General features: G+C 39.1%; 1 long non-coding RNA gene across 2 annotated transcripts in view; it reads right to left on the bottom strand.

Moving 5' to 3' along the window:
* Positions 1-653: 653 nt before the first annotated feature.
* Positions 654-23,584, bottom strand: part of LOC117812567 — a 30,514-nt gene continuing 7,583 nt past the window's right edge. The window contains exon 3 of one of the 2 annotated variants that reach the window (XR_004631252.1): positions 654-1,390. This is a non-coding gene — a long non-coding RNA (uncharacterized LOC117812567). Of the gene's footprint in view, positions 1,391-16,710; positions 16,821-23,584 lie in introns of those variants that run through there. The other variant, XR_004631251.1, reaches the window with a different exon arrangement.

Genomic DNA, 23,584 nt, shown 5'->3' with positions numbered 1-23,584 from the left:
TTTGACTGAGAAATCCCCTCTGTTTGAACACTGTCTGTTTTTAAACACCTGTGCAGGTTGTACAGGATAAATCTAATAGTGCCTGATGGGATTGGGAGTGTTGCTGATGATAATGTCAGTTCTTGTTGCAAATTGGTGATTTACTGGCCTCATAGAAATTTAAATACATGCTAAAATATACAGCCTCGGTACGATTTGGACTTTAATTAGCTTGAATTGAAAACTGAATGCCATAGAAACTGTAAATAAATGAGGAGTAGCTGTTTTTCTTCCTGGCTCATGGCCACTGCAGACGTACTGAGCCAGGAGTCTTTTTTTTTAATATTTTACTTCTGACTGACGGAGGTGATTACAGGGTCTTCAGGCTTCTGCATCCAAAATGACACCACCGTGGCAGGAACAAGCTTCAGTGGAACAAGAAAAAAGAAAATGAGGCTGTAACGGGAACTGGCATCGGTCTGCGCTTTAATTATAAAAAAGTACAGCATGTGGGCTCTGGGCCTTTGTTTAGTATGTTTAAATTCAGCCAACTGTCTACAAAGTTAAGCTATGCTTCATTAAACCCCCTGAGGAAAAGTTATGTTCTGCATTTTCACCGTTCATACTCTTCAGGAGCAGTGGGCAGCCACCAAACACTCCAGTCTTGAGGCCAAAGCCTGAAAGAAGCGTATCAGTGGTTTGCATGTTTTAGCCCGTTTACTACAAATCGTGTTCACTTTAAATCCAAGCTTAACATTTTGCTGCTATAAATGCTTTCAGAAACAACTTTTCCCAACAGCCCCAGATACCACTTCTTTCAAATCATTTCTCTGAGAGAAAATCAATAAAACAAAACTCTTAGAATGGGCTCACGCTGTGTGGTCGACCTCAATGCGCATTAAGACAACTTGTTTTATTGTTGTGAAAAAAGAATAAAGACTTGATTTTAACGGGCTACATTGCCTTCCGATAATAATAATAATAATAATACAATGATTATAAAAGGATGCATTATAACAGCTGCCCCCCTCAAAGTTTTAAAAACACCTTCAATGATGCCTCTTCTATTCAGGTCTCTCAGTAAGCCATGACAGAGTGATAGTGAGTCAGAATGTACAAAACCATGACCCTGAAGCTGAAGAATTCAGCCATCAATTCATCATTCATTTCGTTGTGTGCACCTGTTGTTCTCCTGCATTGACATGTCAGTGACTCTTCTATGCATCCCACTGATGCTTTACTTGATGGATGCGTTCTGCAAGAGTCCAGCAAGGTTCAAGAGTTTGCTGGCTTATATTCATGCTAGGCATGGCCTCAGTGGTTTGAGTGGTTCCATTTTTTTTTCTGACTTCAGCATCCCTTGACCTCAACATCTTCATTCTCTTTATCGTGAACTTATTCAGCACCATCCCTGCATTTGAAAAGTGAAGAAAAAATGAAAAAACAATGAGGCCGGGGAGTTTTCAATGCACAGCCTGACTTGAAAATACGTCTGTGCTGAGGGTGAAGTAGAAAAGTCTGCATTTGAGTTGTTATAGGGACAAGTCTCCACATCCCTCCGTGACAGTTGTTAATTGTGGCTACTTAATTTGGAGAAAAGTTAGTTATCATTTTGAGGCAATTAATGCAGTTTCCTCAATGTGCTAAATAAATTTCAAACTCTAATGAAATAAATAAACCAGTCTCATTCTAAAGATGTCCTAGTAATTGGCTGATGCTCAGAGTCCCTTAGGCAAACGCTTAATTTGGAAAAGCTGTTTTTAACTTCTCTCACATGGAACTCTTTGCAGCATTCATTTAAACTTCTCCACATATCACTACTATGATCAGAAACTACTCTGCCTATATGTATGAAACTTTGCTAATGTGTTGCCTTTCTTTATCCATGTTGTTTGCAGTTTGATTGTTTCATTGCACTTTGGATCATCAATGATTCCTTAAGATTTAAATAAGATTGGACTTAACCCTCCTGTTATGTTCGTTTCTCAGGAACAGCAATAATGTTCCTGGGACAATTTGACCCGGGGCATATTTTTTGATCCAAAAATGTCAGAACCCAAAAAAATCCCAATAATCACTTTTTAAATCTCATTATTACCTCCATTACTAACCATTTAAATCAATATTCAGTGCAATAGTGTTCTTTAATCCTCACAGATCCTGGTATGATGAGGATAACTCACTCGTTTTTCATTAAAATTCATGTTAAAATCAAAATCAGAATCAGAAATACTTTATTTATCCCGGGGGGAAATTCAGTAAAATAAAAGTATGTGTGTGTGTGTGTGTGTGTGTGTGTGTGTGTGTGTGTGTGTGTGTGTGTGTGTGTGTGTGTGTGTGTGTGTGTGCATGTGTTTGGGATTGGGGTGAAATATGTCACACAGTTGCAAAGAAACAATTAGTATTTGACACTTCTGACCCCTTTTAGCCTCCACCTTGACTGCAGGGTCAAATTGACCCTCAAACAGTATATCTATAAACATGCAGGGGGGTTGCAAATATGTGAACTCAACCATTTTCATTTTATATGTTCATTTCACCAATTAAGCCAAGCAGAAGAAGTTTCATACTGAAAAATACTTTGAACACATTTTTTTTAAACTTCAAAAAGGGTCAATTTGACCCACAACATAGCTGGAGGGTTAATGAATGAGAAACTAGAAGTTGTCCGGAGCAGCAAAAACATCAATAATCAAAAACTTTGTGTGCATTTGAAATTGAGCAGCAGAATGTGAAATACATGTAATACGGCTAAAACTTTCTATCACATTAATGACTTTCTTTAAGGGCTGAGGAAACAACTACACCTGCAGCTCAGCTCTGTGTGGGTTCAAACTCAGGACCGTCTTTCTGGGAGGGGACAGTAATCACAACTGAGCCACTGTGAGCCCCAGGAGGCACTTCAGCTGCCTAATAGCACCCCGTCCTCATAATATAAAAGATAAGCACTTATGTTAATGTGCTTAATAATTAAGTTAATCAGTGCATTCATTTGCAGATAATCCTGTGTCAACATACAGTAATTGTTTCGCATATTACATGTAATGTATTAATATGAACTCAAGCATGAACTCTTAAAGCACGAAGGAAAATTAGGTTTTCTTATTAATATGATAATTTGTGCAGCAAGAAACTCCTCAGTATAAATAGATCAGCCTCTCGGTTCTTCTGCAGTTCTTCATATTAATGTATGTTCTTGTGTTTTTCCCAGGATTTCACACAGCTGCACATTCATGAGTCACTGAGTAAACACAAGATTAACCTAAAAAGGGCCAACAGAAGCACAGTCTTAACAGATCTCTGTGTAAAATAGATCTGTCAACTGTTTGAAGGACAATATCTTAACCTGCCAGCTATTACAGGACTCTGCGTAGACCTTCAGGATATTCTGGCGCAGTCGGTCCAGTGACTTTATCTCCGAGAGGCAAATAACAGAAACAGCTGAACAGAGTCTGAAACTTCCCCGAGCAGTCACTCTGCATCGAGCAGAAACCATTTAAGTAAAAGCCTAGTGTGAAACATTGAGCTTTATTTTAGAGCTGAGTGAGGAAAACAGAGGATAAAATGAGACTAACTGTGTGTCAGACTCACTGTCTGTTCTCTGTATTACAGGCAGCAGACACACAGTGAGAGACAATCTACAGGGGAAAATGTTTCATCGCTCAAGAGAGGATTTTTCAAATTTCATTCAAATGAAGTTTGTTGAACCATGAACTAATGCATGTTATAAAATCTAAATCATGCTAGTGGATTTTATGTATTAACCCTCCTGTTATGTTTGTTTCTCTGGAACAGCAATAATGTTCCTGGGTCAATTTGACCCGAGGCTTATTTAATTATCCAAAAGTGTCAGAACTCCAAAAAATCCAAATACACATTTTTTTTTAAATCTCATTTTTAACTCCATTACTAACCATTTAAATCCAGATTTAGTCCATTGGTGTTCTTTAATTCTCACAGATCATGGTTCAATGAGGATAACTCACTCGTTTTTCATTTAAATTCATGTTAAAACTTTTTTTAATGTACGTCAGAAAGCCCTAAATATACATACAATAGTTTTACATGACCTAGATTTTTGTTTATTTTATTTAAAATTTTGGTTTATTTTATATTATGAAGTGATGTTGATAGATTAACACGCCTCCTCCTCTGTCACATGCTGCCCAGATTTGTATGCTGCATTTAGCTGGTTTGGAAGGCATATACTGCCTAAAATAGACTTTTAAAATGGTCAATTTGACCTGAAACATAACAAGAGAGTTAATGAGATACCTGAGTTTTTGGTGCATTATTGTCAATTTGTCAATAATTGACATCTCATGCATCAATTCCAGCAGCCATTTTAACTGAATCCTTACCTGGCAGAAATGATCTCATGTAAGCAGATATACTACCAAAATGTTTTTCAATAAGGTTGTGTTGGAAAAACTTCAGAATCCAGAAATCATTCCAGCAACTTACTTAAACTTTTGATCCTCTTGTTGTCTGTCAGTATGTCTTTCCAGCAAGTACTACTCTGTCTGAATGAGTGCAACTAGACCCTTCAGCAGTTAAAGAACTTTGGTTAAAGAAAAGAAAGATTATGGATTTAATTTAATTTGAATAGACACGCTGTGCCTAAAGTCACTGTGGACTTTTCCATGATTCTCCTCGGTACTGCCAGATAATAATGTGTTAATTATATCGTACGCACTGCAAGCAGATACTGTATGTAAGGGTGTTTGAGTTCACAAAAAGTGAAAATTTGTTCTGTGAAAATTCACTCTGAACATTTATTTGACTTGGATGCCCCTGTGGTAGATTAAACATTTTTTAAATACCCTCCCTGGACCGCCTTCCTCAATCAACCAATCAATCTTTATTTATATAGCGCCAAATCACAACAAGCATCAGCTCAAGATGCTTTACAAACAGAGCAGGTCTAGATCGTACTCTATGTTAAATTATTAACAAAGACCCAACATCAAGACAGGATAAGATCCAGCCCAATCCTACGGACAGGACTCAGTCTGGTCTCATCTTAATTCACCATAAACTGAGCACTTAGCAGCCTTTGCAAGTTACAGCGGCAAGGGCAAACTCTTGATATGTCTTGTTTCAGGTTCAGGCAGAAACCTCGAGCAGGACCAGAGTCGTGTCAGACAGCCATCTGCCTCGATCGAGTTGGGGTTGGAAAGTGGAAAAGAGGAGATGAAGAGGTTAAAGTTTTAAAAAGTTCCCTCTCAGATGTTCTTCAAATTTAACGTGATAATGTACCTTACCGGAAACCTTGCCTTGTTATTTATGTTTGGCTGTCATGCAAGGTTTCTGAGTTTAGTTAGTTACTCCAGAAAGTGTTTTTTTTATTCAAGTGTATTCAGTTCATTATTTCATTTCATGTACATTAAAATATTCAGTTTTATATTGCCCATGCAAAAAATGACATTTATTTATCTATCTTAATTATGTTTCAATAATTTTGTGTCTTCCTTTTATATAATTACATTCACAGCTGATATTGTTACATCAATCAAAAATCGTATGATAAAAAAAAATGCTAGAGGAGTGAGGGACTTACAAAAGGGTCTTCAAAATGCTGCTATAGGCAGTTCTTAGTCAAGCATGTCTTTCTGTGCGCTGGTGCCCCATGACATACAGGACGTGACCTTTTTAAAACTGATTTCACCCCTACCCTTCAAACAGCCAGAGTGCACCACTTCACCTGAGTATGATTAAACAACTTGTTAGCCAGTATCAAATCTTTGAAAGCATGATCAGGCAGCCTCAACTTCCAGACGGTTTCTCTGTTTTGCCCCCCAGCCTGTTTTTGATCCGCCTGCTGTCCTTTCTGTTTGTCTATCTTTTGTGACTAAGCATGGACAGTGTAACCCTGCAGGTGTGTAAGCATTAAGAAATAAAGAAACAAAGTTGGATTCCCCCTATGCTCTTGTAAAAATAAAAGCTAAAGGCTAACATACTTGTTGTCCATCTTACTAGGACTTATAAAGCCCTGCAAGAATGTAAACCACACTTAACGATGTGTGCCAGAAACCATAGCACGGGAGAAAATCAAGAGGATATGTTTTTCATCAAGCAGATTCACAGATATGAAAAATAAAAACCTCCAGTTGGTCAAGTGTCTGCAACCTTTAATCATAAAACACGACCTGAATGATTTCACTGATTAGCACACCGTGAACCACACAGGGTGAACTAATCAGAGGAAGAAAATACAGAGCTTGTTTTGTTGTTTGAAGATCCTCACGTCTGCTTTCTTTTCATGCCAGCGGTCATGCTCCCATTTCAGGATCTCAATCTGCCATGAAACATTATTTACCTTAACCTTGTTTTTTTCTCTCTCTGCATGCTGCACATTCTCTGTTATTATGATGTTGTGAAAATGCAGTTCACTTTGTTAGTTTCCTGTTTGATGTTTGCTTCAGGGTTACAGCGTTTTTTGCAATGCATGATGTGATACTAGTCTGTGGGCAAAAGCGACACGTTGTTCTGTTTTTAGTTAATGTTTAATAAGGCCTCCTCAGGTTATGTCAAAGAATAGTTTGACATTTGGGGACTTGCTCCCTGCTGAGAATAGGATCAGAAAATGAAACTTTTATGTCCTTATACTAAACAAGAAGTTACCGCTAACAGCCTGTTAGCTTAGCATAGGACAAAGAGATGAGGTGTGTATTATTCTGTTTGCTTCTCTGCTACATTTAGAAATAATTAGCTCATTCACAACAGCAGAAAAAACATAGCAAACAAAAGAGCACTCTGTGGTATTTTGTGTTTTGCACATGTATTATATTAACTCCTCATGTCAGGTATTTTCTTTTATTCAGCCCTGAGTCTTTTCCATCAACATTTAACACTAACTTCTCTGTCAGTGTTTATTCAGTGCTTTGTCGTTGAGTGATGTTGCCAGGCTACTTGCTCATCCCTCCTCACTTTTAAATAAGCGCTGTAAAGGTTGTGTTGATGCTTTAGTATTAGGAAAATTAATATCCCTGATTGAATGTAACTGGGTCATATATAGCTCAAATCTATTTTCTTTTTTTATTTTTGGTCTTTTGACAAGGAGGACTTACATTTCTTAATACATGTTGTGTTTACGTTCAGGGCCGATCTTTATTGAATTATCAGTCAATGGTATCTACTTATTTCTTTTTCTCCTTCTCTCCTCACTCTCTGTGGGATTACCCTGTGATTGAGGTTTCTGTCACTTCTTTGGATGTTTTCACTATCACACACTGTCATGTTATGTCATAAATTATTTTGAAGAACTTGTTTCCTGCTTTATTATTTCTGTCCTTGCCTAAAAATGTCGAGATTTTAATCTAGTAGCACTGAAATATAGTTGTTTGAGAAGTGACTTTTATGTTGTATATTTTTGCTTTTAAAAGTACACTTTTAGGACCCCCATCTCACAGTCTCTTGATTTAATTATTATTTTAATTTAGATTACGTTTTGGGGTATTTTTTGCCTTTATTGGATTGGAAAGCTGGAGAGAGACAAGACATGTGGGGAGCAGAGAGTGGAGGAATACCATTCACTGTATAAAATATAGACGTAGTTTCCGTGACATGACCCATCTGTTTCTGAAGCGCTGTTTTGAGGCCAATTGGCGGCGGTAGCCATTTGCTGCTGTCGAGTGATTGTGACGTAAAGACGCGGGGCTTTCAGCCTCCTAGCCAACAGCTACAGTGTTCCCGCCTGTCAATCAAGTCAGCTGTGCCTCTCATTTGAAGACTCATTATCTCAATATCTTTGAGTTTGACGCGTTAGAAAAAAATTCACCCACTGTCCAGTGTGTGCCGATTGAGAAATGAGCTATCCAGACTACACTCGCCTTTTATACCAGGCTCCGGAACCAGCCTCAAGCGGATCCTCGATGAACTGCAGTTTTTAGCACTTCTGCATTGGACTCATATTTTGGGAAGACATGTAGCAAAGGCAGAGGCCTGGAGCCTAACCTGTGACTGCTGCGATAACGTCTGTAGCCTCTGTATACGGGGCCCACGCTTAGACCACAAGGGCAACGCGACCCCAGTCTCTTTCTTTCTAATAAACACCACGCACAGGCTGATAAAGTTACACAAATACAAACATAAACACACTTGAAGTCCCCTTTCATTCATTTTTCCATAAGATGTGCTGACCGTCTTTGTGTCTCTTGTTAACACACCTACCTTTCACGCAACACCCACACCACCTCTGTCATTCAACTGTTTTCACCTCTGTTCAGCTGCCGCCTCTACACCTGTTGGTGTGAGTGCAACTGTTTGCTGTGTGTACAGACCACACAGTTACACTTCACAAAGAGAAGCACTCTAGTCTTCAGGTGGTTGTCTGGCTGATGAAACAGTTAGGTGTGCTCATATTCCTTCAGCAGGGTTTTTTTTTTTCAAAACTACAGACCTTGAAAAATAAGAATGTAACTCTGACAGAGAACACTTCACAGATATTTTACAACGTTGGCAGATTTACGATTGCATCATCAAATACTTCATCCTCACTGGGATAAAAATGACAAAACTCAGAGAATATGCGTGCACTGATGTTTTTGGGTCTTCAATCTTTCTCTGCAGAAATGATAAAGGCCATCACACCTGTACCTACACAACCTGTGGAGCAGATTTCTTTCGGATAAATAAAAATGATGATGCAGTACAATTATTTGCGCACAGGTTTGAGAGACCTTGATTATGATGTGCTCTGACATTTTGTAAAGAAAATAGGCCCACTTACAGTTTAGTGATTGCATGTCAGTAAGAGGGAAAATTCCCTGATGTGTGTGACTGGAGGGGGGCTGACTCTGTGAGAGAGGAGAAAACAACATCGCTTATCACCTGTTGACTCTGGGTGTCGAGTCAAGTGTTAACAAGAAGAATCTGGAGGTGCTTAATTAGCTCTCTGGAAATATGATAGCTCTTTTAAAACTTCTGTATGAGTAAGCTTTCTACACTATTCTCTCGTGTACCAGGAAATGGCTGTACATTTTTCCTTTAACATAATAGAAAAATTATGTTTGTGTACAAATTTGCCACTACCTTAAAACATTTAAATGGACTCACACAAAGTAATTAATCAGTTTTAACATCCTGGCTTTTGGTCAAAGAATTAAAGTCAGTGAATAAATACAACTTTTAAAGAATTTATTGTGAACCAAAAAAGGAATACAAATTTCAACAATAACACAGTGGAACCGTCCTTGGCTGCCTCAATTCTAATCATTTTTAGAACTTTTGTTCATCTTTTATTCTTGATTTAAATTTGGAGGCTTTTATTGACATCATACACTGTGTTGTAATACTGATACGAACGTGCTGGACTCCAGCGGCAACAACTTCTACAACTCGTCTCATCACTATCACCGCTCCCTTTGTCTCTTATTCTCCTCCATTCCTCTTTCCAGACCAAACTTGGTCGAGGCATTGGGCTGTCTAACATGAGTCTGGTTCTGCCTGAGGTTTCTGCCTGTTAAAAGGAAGTTTTTCCTCGCCACTGTAACTAGCTAAATATTGCGATGTGCAATGCTCATGGTGGATCAAAACAGGGTAGACTATCTCTCTTTATGTATTTTTATTCTTACTTATTTTATTTTACTTATTGAAACTTCTTCTTGAGTGTACTTATGTCTGAGTTGCTGTAACAACTGAATTTCCCCCCCGGGGGATCAATAAAGTAATATATTATCTTATCTTAAGACTGAGTCTTACCCTGTCTTGAAGTTGGGTCTCTGTTCATAATTTGACATAGAGTGGTCTAGTCCTCCTATGTTTGTAAAAGCGTCTTGAGATAACGTTTGTTGTGATTTGGCGCTACACAAATAAAGATTGATTGATAGATTGATTGATTGTTTTGTTTATTTTGTTGCACGATTGTAGACCAGTTCAATAAAGCATTAAAAAAATGCTGTAAAGAAAAAAACAATATGCAGTGAGACCAACATGAAGTAATTTCTTACAATGACAGGGCAGCAACTTTTTAAAAGGTTGTAACTTTCTATAGGTTGTGGGCAAGTGGCAACATCCAGGGTTTAAAGATGAAGCTGTGCAGAAGTGAAAAAAACTGCACTTCCTTGAGTATCCACTTGAGGCTGGCTGCAAAAGCTTAGGAATCCTCATTCGGTCCCGTGTCAAAATGCCAATTTCTATTTCAAAAAATGTCTTGTTGAGAACACAGTTTAAGCCGATGTAACTTATTTATTTAAAATAAAAAAATGCATCACTTGAGATGGTATAAAGAGTGAGAGTTAAACATACATTTGGATAATTTGGGGCACAGCTGAGTTCACTGGCAGGTGGGTACATTAGGTGGTCTAGACCTCCTATGTTTGTAAAAGCATCTTGAGATATCATTTGTTGTGATTTGGCACTATACAAATAAAGATTGATTGATGATTGATTGATTGATTGATTAGCTGTTTGCCAGCAGGCTAAAAACCCAGCTCAGCTCCACTTCTTTATCTTTATCTAAGATGACTGAAAGTTCAGTTGGGTCAGCATTTCCAGTCCGGCTCCTGCTATCACCAAGCCTACAAACGCCTCTTCAGAAACCACATCACTGAGACTACATCCATGTTTTATACAATGTATTTTTCAGATCAACTTTTAGCTCACATGCAACAGCCAGAAGAAGTATATCATCATAGTTTTGCCACTCTCATATTTCAGCTTCACACAGCTCATTTTTTCCCATTAGCTTGCCCTCATGTCTGCCAGTAAACTGTGTTCATCTCATCCTATCTTTTCATTATCCACGCGGCTCTCAAGTCTGACTGAGTTGTTACACAGCACTTTATCTTATTACACCAGCGAATGAAGCCTCTGAGGCAGCGCTGGAACAGGACTGTTATGACACACATTTAATGTCCGAATCATCAATCCATGGGCTCAGTTAAAAACAGTTTGGCACTGAATGTATGTGTTACATCTATGCTGCAACATCACTTTTCCAATTTAAGTGCATGTCTTCATATGACACGTTCGGTGATTCAAAAGCATTCAAGGTCCGTGTTTCTGTTCTGCATGAGTCTGTGTGTGTGTGGTATTGATTGTTTTGTTGGGACAAAGCCTAAATAAGTTTCCATATTTGAGTTGTCAGTTTGCTTAAAGTTGGTTTGAGGTTTCAGAGATGACTAGATTCAATTCTTAAGGATCAACATTACAGACAGCGGTAATAATTTGGTCAGAATAAGCATTGCAGTCAATAAAATCTCCTTACAATTTAGTTGTTATGGTTTAATTTCCAACTAAAGAATACCACAGAATAGTGACATTACTTGTCACATAATGGATGGACATGGAGTGAGTACTACACAGAGACATTAGGGGGGAGAGGGGCTGTTTACTTTTTTCTCCCGGGTGTTAAGGGAGGACTAAAGGGTGCGTGCAAATTACAGTGAGTAAATATCCTCAAATTCTTACATTTACTAGAAATACCTGACTATTTTTTTGCTTATGAAATGTCAAGCTATTTGAAATACTAGCTAGCTATTTGGCTGCCATTAGTAATGCTATCAGCTTGCCAACATTGGTTAGCTAATTTAAGGGAAAGCAACACTTAAGCTTAACTAGCTTTAGCTCAAATATACCATAAACCTGAAGTTTAGAGCGAGCAAACAGTTACTGTTCATCAGTAAAAACATGACATCTAGTCAAGCGGCAACCTCTGGTCTAAAAATATGAGTCCAATGCAGAAGTGCTAAAAACTGCAGTTCATCGAGGATCCTCTTGAGGCTGGCTCCAGGAGTACCGGAAACCACATACACACCAATTCAAAAAAGCCGATCTTTACAACAGAAACAAACATGTTTACAGTCTGGTACAAAAGACGAGTGTAGTCTGGATAGCTCATTTCTCGATCAGCACACACTGTGAGGGGGGTGATTTTTTTTTTCTACTGTGGCAATTTTGAAGATATTGAGATTACGAGTCTTCCAATGAGAGGCACAGCTGACTTGATTGACAGGTGGGAAAACTGTAGCTGTTGGCTAGGAGGTTCAAAGCCCGCCTCTTTACATCACAATGGCTCCTCAGCAGCAAATGGCTACCACCGCCGATTGGCCTCAAAACAGGGCTTCAGAAACAGATGGGTGATGTCACGGATACTACATCCATATTTTATACAGTCTATGCATCTAGTACAGAGGTATTGAGAAAGTGAAGTGTGTTTTTAGCTAGTGCATTTCTGTGATCAACAAAGTTTACAGAGCTAATGCAAATTTACCATTTTTACAACAGATACAATTTCAAAGCTAACAGTTCAAGAGGCAGGCAGGTGGGCAGGCAGGTGGGCAGGCAGGTGGGCAGGCAGGTGGGCAGGCAGGTGGGCAGGCAGGTGGGCAGGCAGGTGGGCAGGCAGGTGGGCAGGCAGGTGGGCACATATGGCAGAGGTCCAGAGAACAGAGAAGCACTACACTCTGCCATTGTGTGCACACTGCCTGTGTGTTTTTGTGTGCCCAGCCCTAATTACTCCCACTTGTGCCTAATTTGTTTCACCTGTGTGGGATGAGTCTCAGCTTATCAATATATTGACTTCCTTGCCAGTTTACATCCAGACAAATTTTAATTTTTTGTGATATTATCTCCAAGTATTTACCGGCCTGTTCTTGAGTTATTTTTTCCTCCTGATTTGATCGTCTGTTTTAGACTGATTTCCTTGTTTCAACCATTGCCTTCCTTATATATGGTAAGCTTCAAGTATTTTTAAATATTTTTCTTTGTGCTGCTAACCATTTCTACCGGTCTGTGACTTTCACTCTATTTCTTGGGCCTTCTCCTGTGTATTTCTATTTCTCACCATACATGGCACCAGAGTACACAGTAACACTGTATCATTGAAGAGCTGGCAGAAGATCAAAGGACCCCAAAAGATGCATGTGGTAATTGGCTGAAGAGTAAACTGCAGGTGGGAAATTGGGGGGAATAGCTCAGGTGTGAGGATGAGGTGATGCACTGATTGCAGGGCTGATGGGATTGGCAGTAATGGAAAAGAAAGGCGAAATTTTGAAGATTACTTGTTAATGAGGATGTGAGCCATATCAGTGATGACAAGACATTCAACATAAGTGGAGGTAGAGAAATGGTATGGTCTACTGAAGGGGTGTCTGAATTGTTTTACAGAAATTACCATAAATGCACAATATTGTAAATATCTTATGTTAGGAGGGTCAAATAAATGTTTGTTTTATTATTAATTATGAGAAAATATCAGAAATGTCCTTTATAGTGTAAGACTCTTGACTCTCATATTGATCCAACCTCTCCATAAGCCATAGTTTGCCTTATAGTTCTCCCTGCAGACACAAACATGTGGGAATGCTCATCAATCACGTTGTGTTTTTTAATGGACATGGTTGCCTTATTTTTTGAACGTGAACAGTTGTAATCTTCCTCCTTTATATTAAGAGATTTCCCCTAGGTGATAGTTTTTCTCTGCTAAATATCCAGTGTTGAAATGCAGAGACTCTATGCCTTCCAGGTGATGATACACTGCTGCCATAAAGTCGACACATTTTGGTGAATGGGTTTCCATGAGACCACAGAAATGTAGATTTTATTTGGGGGACCAAAATGTTTATGACCATTGTCTTCATCTAGCATGGAGGGATTATGTGACGATGTCATAAATTGGACTTTGTGATGATAGTACTTTTATAGGACAAGGGCCAATCGGAATTTATTGACCTTATACAATACAGCAGCAATGACACGGGGCATTGAATCTGTGGTGTACTGAATGGATCCAATGATGTCAGCATGAAGTTGTGTGAAAAGATTTTGTTATAAGGCGTTTTGATATCTCTATATGAGAAAGAACTGAGGGATTCTTAGGTCCTGATGCTGGGTAGATTTAAAGATGGTAGCTTGTCATAAAGATGTGAGTTAAATAAAGCAGATTCTTCACCAAATCTCAATTCTACCTCTTTTCATATTTGGCTTTACTCTGCAGTATGAAAAACACCTGAGGCTTGTTCTGATTAGAAGTTGAAACATTTACAAACGTTTGATTGACAGCTTTTATTGAAATGATAACTTTGGGGTTTTACTGAACTTTCTACTTAAACCAAGATTACACTTGAATAATCTGTTTAATCATTGCCTCGCTGTGCATTTAGAGGCATATCTGGTGGAGTGGTACGTTGGTCTGTAAAAGTGAATGGAAGTCCGGCTCTTTTCAGAGAGCCGGCTCTTTTGACTTGGCTCCCAAAGAAGAGCTGGCTTTTTGGACTCCCGAATGGCTCTTAATTTAGGATCTTTTGTAGCCATATATTTAACCTTATGTGACAGAGCGGCAATCCCACTTCTGACACCATATGTAGCGAGGTTCTCTTCTCATTAACTCACGTTTCGAAAAACACATAGGCGTAGTCGGAAAATTGAAGTGATCATTTATTGGTGCCGACCTCAGTGCAAGAAGCCACCTCCTTCTCTTACCAGGCGGAAGACAAACTGCCCCGAGGGAACTCGGCACAGCCCTCTTACATATTGTTGACTCCTCCCACTGGGCGTCACTAATTATCAAATGATTTCTACAAACATTACTTTCTAACAATCAATACAACTGTAAAACAAACAATAATACAAACCCCAACAACAATATATTTATCACAATCTTTGGCAGTACTTTAGCTTACCCTTAAATACTTTTTCAGGGGGTAAAATATACCAACAAACAATTTATTTCCACACCCATGTGGCACTTTTCGCCCCCCATCGGCCCTACTTAATACGCGGAAACGGGACGCTCCGTTTCCGCGGTTTCCCCGCACCCAGGCGGTAGGTGATGCAATGTGTGCTGTGGTGTTTGAGTGCTGAGTGTATGCGTAATAAAACAATAGGCCTTCAGGTGTGCACCCCCGGCGACGCTACGTAACGGAGTGGGACAGCGGACTGCTGGAGTGGGTGAGAAGAGGGAAACTGACGGGAGGGAAAGTTTGGGGTGTGTGTGTGTGTGTGTGTGTGTGTGTGTGTGTGTGTGTGTGTGTGTGTGTGTGTGTGTGTGTGTGTGTGTGCGTGCGTGCGTGCGTGCGTGCGTGCGTGCGTGTGTGTGTGTGTGTGTGTGTCGGCTTGTGTGCCAGTGTGTCTCTGCGCACACTGCTCTCCATTCAGTGACGGTGCCGCTCCGTCACACCTTAACTTTGCAAAAAATAATGGTTTTTTCTGTTGAAATTCTTGACATACAGTGTTTTTATCAGAAGCCTTATAATTGCCCAATTTTGAGGATTTATTCTGCTCTCAGAGCCGCAGCTTTTGATCATGACACATCACTAGTCTATAAGCCTCTTAATCAGCACAAATAGGGTCTAAATCATTAAAACCAGTTTGAGAAGAAGAAGGGAGATATACTTTATCTTACTGGGGAGTCTTTCACAAGCACAGGATGCTACAGTCAGTTACTTAGCATAAAAACATAATGACAACAGAAGCAGGTGACACGATACAAACCAAGAATCTTGGTTGAATGATCCCAGCCAGTGTTCTTTGGCTCTCAGGGGCAGCTTCGAAATCCATTGCTCTTCCTGCTGCCAGAACCTGATGCAGTTTGTGGCCATGATCTACGTACTATATACTACTTCAACTTTTAATCTCACAATCGCTTGGGTTGTAAGGTGGCAATGAAACTTGGCTTCAAACACAAAGGACATTCTAAAAACCAGGAGCAAGAGGGAAATGTCTTACAGAAGACATGTAGGCACTTTGGACATCACGACATGAGCAGGACGATTCAGTTTATCAGTCAATACAGCAGATTGTGACTGTATTACTTCAACTAACTATATTTTCCATAAGCAATGATTGATATAGTAATGTATAAATTATGGTAAAATCTCCATTCAGGGCTTCAAGGCTCACTTCTGTTACTGAGAACCTTGCCTGAGAATGGATTTGGTTCCAAACAGCTGATTTCTCAATGTCCTCTCAGTTCAGCCTCTGACCCTGCTTTGCTTAAGTTTTCCCTTCATAAGCTTCGCTGCCTCATCCTGCATTTTTTCCATAACCATTTCTTTTCCCTGTTGGCCCTGTTACCCATGTTGCACCTGCCCTACAATATCCATCATCCTCTAAGCTCTCTGTGCCTGTTGGCTGTGTCTCTTTGGTTCCATTTGCATCCTGCTGAAACAGTCCTGCAGCTCTAGCTATTAAATCTCTGGACTCCAAGACTGTCAGTTTCATTCTACATTTCACATACCAATTTAAACTTTTCAGTTAATTTGGATATGTTTATCTCCTCTGACGATAGAAAGCTACAGTATCAAGGCTTTAACTTCTGAATCTGCTGTTTAGTATTTAAGGTTGCACTTTATAATCTCCCTAAACTCTTGCTGAGCTTCTGCGGTGAAAATATCCAAATGTCAGGAAGTGGAAATATAAATCTATTAAAGCCCCCAATTGAGAAATGTTTTCATATAGTGAGTGAGCCTACATTAAAACCTACGTCTGATTGAATTAGTTGACTTGAATTGGTATAACACAGGTTCATTTACAAGCTTTCTTGGTAACTTAACTTGGTTTCCCCTTCATATTTAAAGCTTTAAAGCATAAACTTGCATTTATCTCTATACTGTGCAAGAGTTAACATAAGGAGTGCGGTTTGAATCATAGATAATGTAGTGGCGTTTCCTCCGGATGCCAAGACCATGAAAGAGCTACGGGCATGTTAACTTAGTTTCATACGCAAATGACATGAGAGGTGATACAGTTTTTGAAACTTTTAATAAGGAATAAAAAGTTAAAGATGTAATATGACTGGCCTGAACTGAATCAGGCCAGGTCTGGAGGAGAGGGACCAACGAGCCAGAGCAAATGAAACATGAGCTCTCAGCTTTGTTCAGTTTCAAGTCAGGACTATTCTGCAGGAAAGAAATGATATAAGTTTACTGTAATACATAAAAATATAATTTTATCACTAGTCCTACTTCATTGACAATGACTGCTTCAGTGTAGCTGTTCATTATCTGACAGCTTACTGTAACATGAACATAGCTTGAGGGAAGCATACAATTGTCAAATGAAGTATGACATATCGCAAAATGTGCACATAAGTCGGTATTACACTCTGAAAAGACATCCAATCTCTGTTGACCACTTGAACTGTCCACATGGAAGAGTTTGGAAGCACAAACTATAAGACAAGATGATAAAAAAGCAGAGGACATCACACAGACAGCGAGTGAAAAAGCAACAAGGAGGGAGCTGAGTCTCAGTCAAAACACAGCTGCTGACTGAATAAGTAAAGCCACCTAGAGGAGGAGCAGATGAGAAGAAACTGGAGAGAGGAGAAAAATCTCACAATGTGTGTATAAGATCTGCAACAGACACCTTCACTGCAACACTGAGGCACCAAAACAGGATGATTTGTGAGGTCTGCAGGTTATTATGGACTAATGCAAGACAACAGTTTTGCAGATCTTATGATTGCAAAAAATGGGAGGATAGTTTTTTAGAGGATGGAAAGAGTGGAGGCTTTTTGAAGGGGTGCTGTTTGATGGGGTGGTGGTGGAAGGTGGAGGAAAGACTTCTGTGAGAGAGCACATAGTGAGAGACACGAGGCAACAGATGGGGAGCGGGGGCCCTGAGAGGCTAGCAGTGAGACTCTAGAGAGAGAGGAGCCGATGTAGGGTGAAACCCTGCATCCACTGACTAACTAGCAGAACATTATCAGGCAAAGCAACAATGTGCCTTAAAGTCAACTCTGAGTTACAACACAATGAAGGAAGAGTGTGGAAATGATTATACATGCTTTTGTGTCATCTCGCTTGGATTATTGTAATTCTCTCTTTACATGTCTCAGCAATGCATCCTTGAACCGCCTACAAGTGGTCCAAAATGCTGCTGCTAAACTGTTGATCAAATCATCTAGGAGATCTCATGTTACACCGCTCCTCATTTCTTTGCACTGGCTTCCAGTTAAATTTATGATCCAGTTTAAAATTCTTGTTGTTATGTACAGAGGGCTCAGTGGTCAGGCTTCAGTCTACATTAGGGAGCTGCTGAAGCCTTATTACTCCAGCAGGACTCTGAGGTCCTCTGATCAGGGTTTACTGGTTGTGCCTCGTACCAGGTTAAAAACTAAAGGAGACTATGCTTTCCAGGATATTGTTCCTAAACTCTGGAACAGTCTCCCTGTGGAACTGAGAACTGTGGACACTGTTGATAGGTTCAAAAAGCAGTTGAAGACCTATCTGTTTAGACTTGCCTTTGTTTAATCTGTCTGTTTTTATGTCATGTTTTTGTATGTGTTTGCAATCGCTGTTTTGCCTTTTAATGTTTTTCTATTGTTGTTGTTGTATAGCACCTTGTGACCTCTTTTCTTGAGAGGTGCTCTATAAATAAATCTTACTTACTTAAGTTTAAAGCTGGTGGTTTTGCATGGGTGCTGTTCAGAAACAATAGTAATTTTGATTTACTACTTATATTATTTAAAAAAATAACAGTTATTCTCTTCCAGTGATTATATAAGTGTATGTCATTATGCCTCATCATCAGCTAACTTGTGCACTCAGAGACAATGAACAAGCATAATGTATTCACTTAAAAAAAGGGAAGATAGTGAGAGCATGGGAGGAGGCAGAGGAGGAAAATTAAGATGAAGTGTTTGATGTATGTCTCAGGAACAAGAGTGGCCTTAATGATAAAACACAATGAATAAGTCTGCCAGTGGACAGGGCAGGCCTGTCAGCGTAAGCATAAAAGGTGATGAGTGAGAGCTTTGCGCTGTTAAACCTTCATGCTCCAAGACTCACGGTGTTGAAGACACAGCCGAGGTCTGTGAATATGAAACATGGACATAATTAAATGCTAGCATAAAAGTGGCAGCCCCCACTCCGGAAGAAAAACACATGGTTTGCTTCAGAATCAAAAACTTCAATTTTAGTAAATTATTCTGCAGCATGAGGACTCAGTGCCTTGTTTACAAGTTTAGCCAATAAAAGTCAGCACATTCAATCTCTGTTCATTGTTTTTACCAAACATGTGAAATTACTGTTATTTTTCAACAAGCCTCAAGTGTAGCAGAAAGAAATAACACATTTTTAGAAATAAATATGCTGGATAAAACTTCACAATCCTGTTTCCAACACTCTAGATAGTAAGAGACAACTAACTGTAAATGTAGACTTCTGGGGCCCACTCTTTCAATCTTTTTGATGCTGACAATTCAGAGGTACTGTGAGCAACTTAAATGTTGTGTTTATTCTGGTTGTCCGGATTGAGTAGCATTGTGGTAAAATAATGAAAAAACAACCTCTCTTTCACTTATTCAGTTTTGGTACTATTTAAGTTTGAAAATATGTAATACTAGATTGCTAGCTGGCAGACAAGTACCATTCAGTTTTCGGACAATCTTTCAGAGAATAATACAAAAAAAGTCAATATCACGCCCTGAACACAAACAAATGTGTTACGATCCTGTGTTTGGCTCAGAAATCTACATCTTCCTGTGTAAACTTCTTGATTGCTATAATCCATGTCAGATTCCAAATCTAAATTAGCCAATCTAAATATTGCTTGAAGCCATGACTTCATGAACACTTAGAATCAGAAACTGAACCACTAAGGATGAATTTCACATGAGATGATTTTGATTCTGCACCACTGTGAACATATCTTCAACTTATCAAAACAAGTTCTGAGTTGAGCCGACAGCCACTTGCATCAGATCCTTGAAAACCTGCTCTGAATAGATTACCATGCATGATGAAGACTGTGTTTAAAAAGTCTGTAGATATCTTGGTTTTCATTTGGTCTTGAATACATTTTTAATAACTTGTAAACACATGTTAAAATACTCCGATAGTGTTACATAAAGATGTCTGACCTTTTCCCATTAGTCTGTATTAAAAATGCGTGCTTATATTTGCTGTGTTGTCCTGCTGAGTATATTGCATACTGCTCATGTCTGATAACAGTGCTTTCAAATACTTTGACAAAACAACCCTGTGGTGCATTAAGAGTGATATGAATTTTAACTTATTAAAAACTGGAAAATGCCTCATTTCGTTTTATTACAGTGTCTTAAATGTCACTAGAAACCCAACTGAGTACTTAAAATGCACATTCCCCATAAAAGATAACATGCAATAGTAATTCTACTCATTACTTTGGGCCAGACCGGAATGTATTGACAGGAAAGATACCCTTTGATAGTCATATTTCCCAGAGGCTAACTTCTTGACTTTGACCCCTTTTATGCAGGCTGTTCAAGGCCGGACTCACAGCGGAAGTATCAGCAGTGCATCCAGTGCATCAGGTCCCACATTCCTAGAGGAAATCTCCTCTTCTATCCCTTTTATTAGACATGTCTCATGAGCAGCAGTCTGGTGTAGATACGCTTTCAAAAAGAACAGTCCTATAGTTTTATGCATGTGTTAGTTAACAATACCACCTTTCCTTGCATCATGTTCATGGAGCACATGTTGCAAGTTAAACTGCCTTGGACTATTAAGGTAATCAAGTTAACTTTCTGCAGATAAAAAATGTTGTTTTTCCTGAAATGTTTGTAGATGAACTTTCTTCAGGAAAAGTCTTGACTGACAAACTACAAGAAGCCATGTCTTCTGGATGTTTCAATGTATCTCCATTGTTGTGCATGTGAAACCTCAGTGATTTGTGCAATCCTGTTTGCCACAAAAGATCTGAACCTCATTGTGTTGTTGTTGATGTATTTGAGAACAGAGGTGCTGTCAGTCCAAAATACAGAGTTGGCGAGTTCTATCTGCAGTTCGGTTTTGGGTTCATGGGTGTGGTTTACCTTTTAAGTACCTGTTTAGTTGTGTGGTGGCAGGTATACAAAGAGGGTGAGAGGGGTTGAATATTTTTTGTTGACCACCACCGTCATCGTCATTATCATTGTTTATTTCGATCTTTTTTGGTATTGATTTATTTTGAGTGTTTTGTTAATAAATAGAAAACTTTCCTTGGACTTTGATTTTGATTTATGACAAGACGCGTCACAAGCACGACCCCATTTAGTCTCTGCGGCACCTTTCAATCTGAGCCGCTTCAGAGCTCAAAAAACAAACAGAACTAGCATTGACACTGACTTTAACTTCTAAGATCTAAAAGAAAACCGCTTTCATGAAGCAAGATACTTTGTCATGTTGTTTTAGCATAGCCTGCTACACAAAACATCTCTAGCTTCAGTGTAGTGAAGCTGAATATATAGTAGGGTGACTTACACTTAGCTCGTAGCAGCTTGGCCAACACTGAGTAGCCTCACAAAGCTGTGGTGTGCCTGGCATGTCAACTCTTCCCGTCTTGATTTTCACTTAGTTGAATTTCTCCTTGAGGTTTAAAATCCAACCTTGAGATTTTAAATGCATAAAAGGATACAGTATTTCACACACACACACACATACTAACACAAACTTATACACACACACAACATGAAATAAACACACACTACCCGTATGCATAAAATGAGACTGTTATGACACTGTAAATGCCAGTTTGAGTGTGTCTCTGATGATGTCACTGCACTTCCTTCCTTTAGACTGATATAACAGCTCTTTGTTCATCCACATATGATGGCACACTTACAATGAAATAAACTGTTGGAGAGTAGCTGTGCAAGAATTTAGTTTGACTAAACTGTTATACGTAGCTGTGTATATTTTTGTGGTTTATTTTATTAGCAGTCATCTCAGGGCAGATGTCGGCTGACTCTTTGTACTCCTCTGAGTACATCAGAGCCCGTGGTCCGACATTAAAAGCCTACAGTGGAGTAGGTTGAGGTGTACACAAAAGCACTTCCTCTCCTTTGAAACAGGCACAATGGCAGAGACCCTTTTAAAGACTTTTGCTTTGCGGGTAAATTATGCAACTTAATGGATTCATCTCTGGTCTTCTGTGCTGAGCAAGATAGACTGGAGAGAACACAACGAAATGTCTGGGAAAGTGGAGAATTACGAGGGGATGAAGGGGTATAAGTGGGAGTGAAAGAGAGGAAGGAGAAATTGAGATGGGATATCTCAGAGGTAAAGATACAGCCAAGGGCCTCAGAGCTGTAAATCCTCCTTTCTTGAAGAGATGTGGGTTTTTATCTCCTTTCTCCCTCGTCCTCTCCTCCCTTTCCACACTTCTGCACTCCTTGATCTTAAACACATAAACAGACTCTAACATAAATGCACAAATGAAGACGTTCTACTTCACTACCAATAACATCTAGCTTGATGCAGAAGAACAGAAGCCAATATGGCCTCATAATAATGAAAACAGCACTGTAAACTGAGGGAACTTCAACGCCAGGAAAAATTATCATCTGTTTAACCTCAAAGCAAATATTTCTCAGCTACTGCATCATTCATTCTACATTTTATTCTGCCCTCACTGTATCAATAAAAAATACCAAACAGTTTACTGGTCGTTCATAGAAAAATACTTTCATCTCTTTTATCTTTTATAAAAATGATCAGTTTTCACTGTAACACTCAAAAATATTCTCTTGACCTCTAAGTAAGGAAGTAAGCAAGTACATTTTATTTAGTATAGCACCTTTCAAAGGATAAAAATCACAAAGTGCTTCACAGGAAAAATATTCAAATTAAAATGAAATCATAAAACAGTAAAAGAAACAGACAATAGCATAATTAATACATTACTCTGTACAAGGTGAGTCGCCTATTTAAAGGCCTATTTAAATAAAAGTGTCTTTACAAGTTTTTTAAAGGCGACAACAGAGACAGCTGAACGAACATTTACAGGAAGAGCGTTCCACAATGTTGGTGCCACCACTTCAAAAGCACTTTCACCTTTTGTCCTTAGATGAGCTTGAGGGACAACCAGCAAGCCCTGATCAGAAGACCTGAGTGACCTACTGGTGAGGTGGGGGTGGAGCAGGTCGGTAATATATTCAGGAGCCTGACCTTGCAGAGCTCTATACACAAAAACAAGAACCTTAAAATGAATCCCAAATTTAACTGGAAGCTAATATAGGGAAGATAGAATCAGAGTGATGTGGGTTGTCCAGCTGGACTTGGTCAACAGCCTTGCAGCAGCGTAAGTGACCTGGTAGGTGTGTAAACTGTGAGCCCATGCCCATAAACTGAGAAAGCTACTGCTGTCACGAGCAGGACTTGGTAACAACAGGATGATATCAGAGGATACCAGCATCTCCCATCGGCTGTAGTCTGCATCAACACTCAGGGTAAGTTACTGCTGTACTGAATGCTGCTGTTTTATTGACTTTCTTTAATTTTCAGAAGTTAAATCAGAAAACCAGACAAAAAACAAGTAGAAATGTGTCTTCAAAGTAAGTTTATGACACTTACTGTTTTCATTGCATCACACAACCCATGGGCCTTATGATATGTTTAGCCTGGCTTATCAAAATACACTGTTAGCTGTTAAAGGGGAAGTCTGAGATGAAATATCAAACTCTACAGACATTACTGTTACTGTATCTAGCCAATGTTGGGGGGTGCTGAAGCCCCTCTAAATTGAATCCCAGCACCCCTAAAATTTGAGAGATTTTTTTTTGTTACTGTATGTCCTTTTTAACAAGCTAGAAAAGTTTCAAAACCATACAGTACATGGTTGAAACGTAATATTTTAACAATAAAAATACAGCAGCTCCACTGCGTTTTACATGTTGTGCATCACATTTCTAATGAAAGTC

Source organism: Notolabrus celidotus, chromosome 5, assembly GCF_009762535.1.
Source record: "Notolabrus celidotus isolate fNotCel1 chromosome 5, fNotCel1.pri, whole genome shotgun sequence".
Classification (NCBI taxonomy): Eukaryota; Metazoa; Chordata; class Actinopteri; order Labriformes; family Labridae; genus Notolabrus; species Notolabrus celidotus.
The sequence above is the reverse complement of the archived record's forward strand: the minus strand, read 5'-3'. Positions and strand labels throughout refer to the sequence as shown.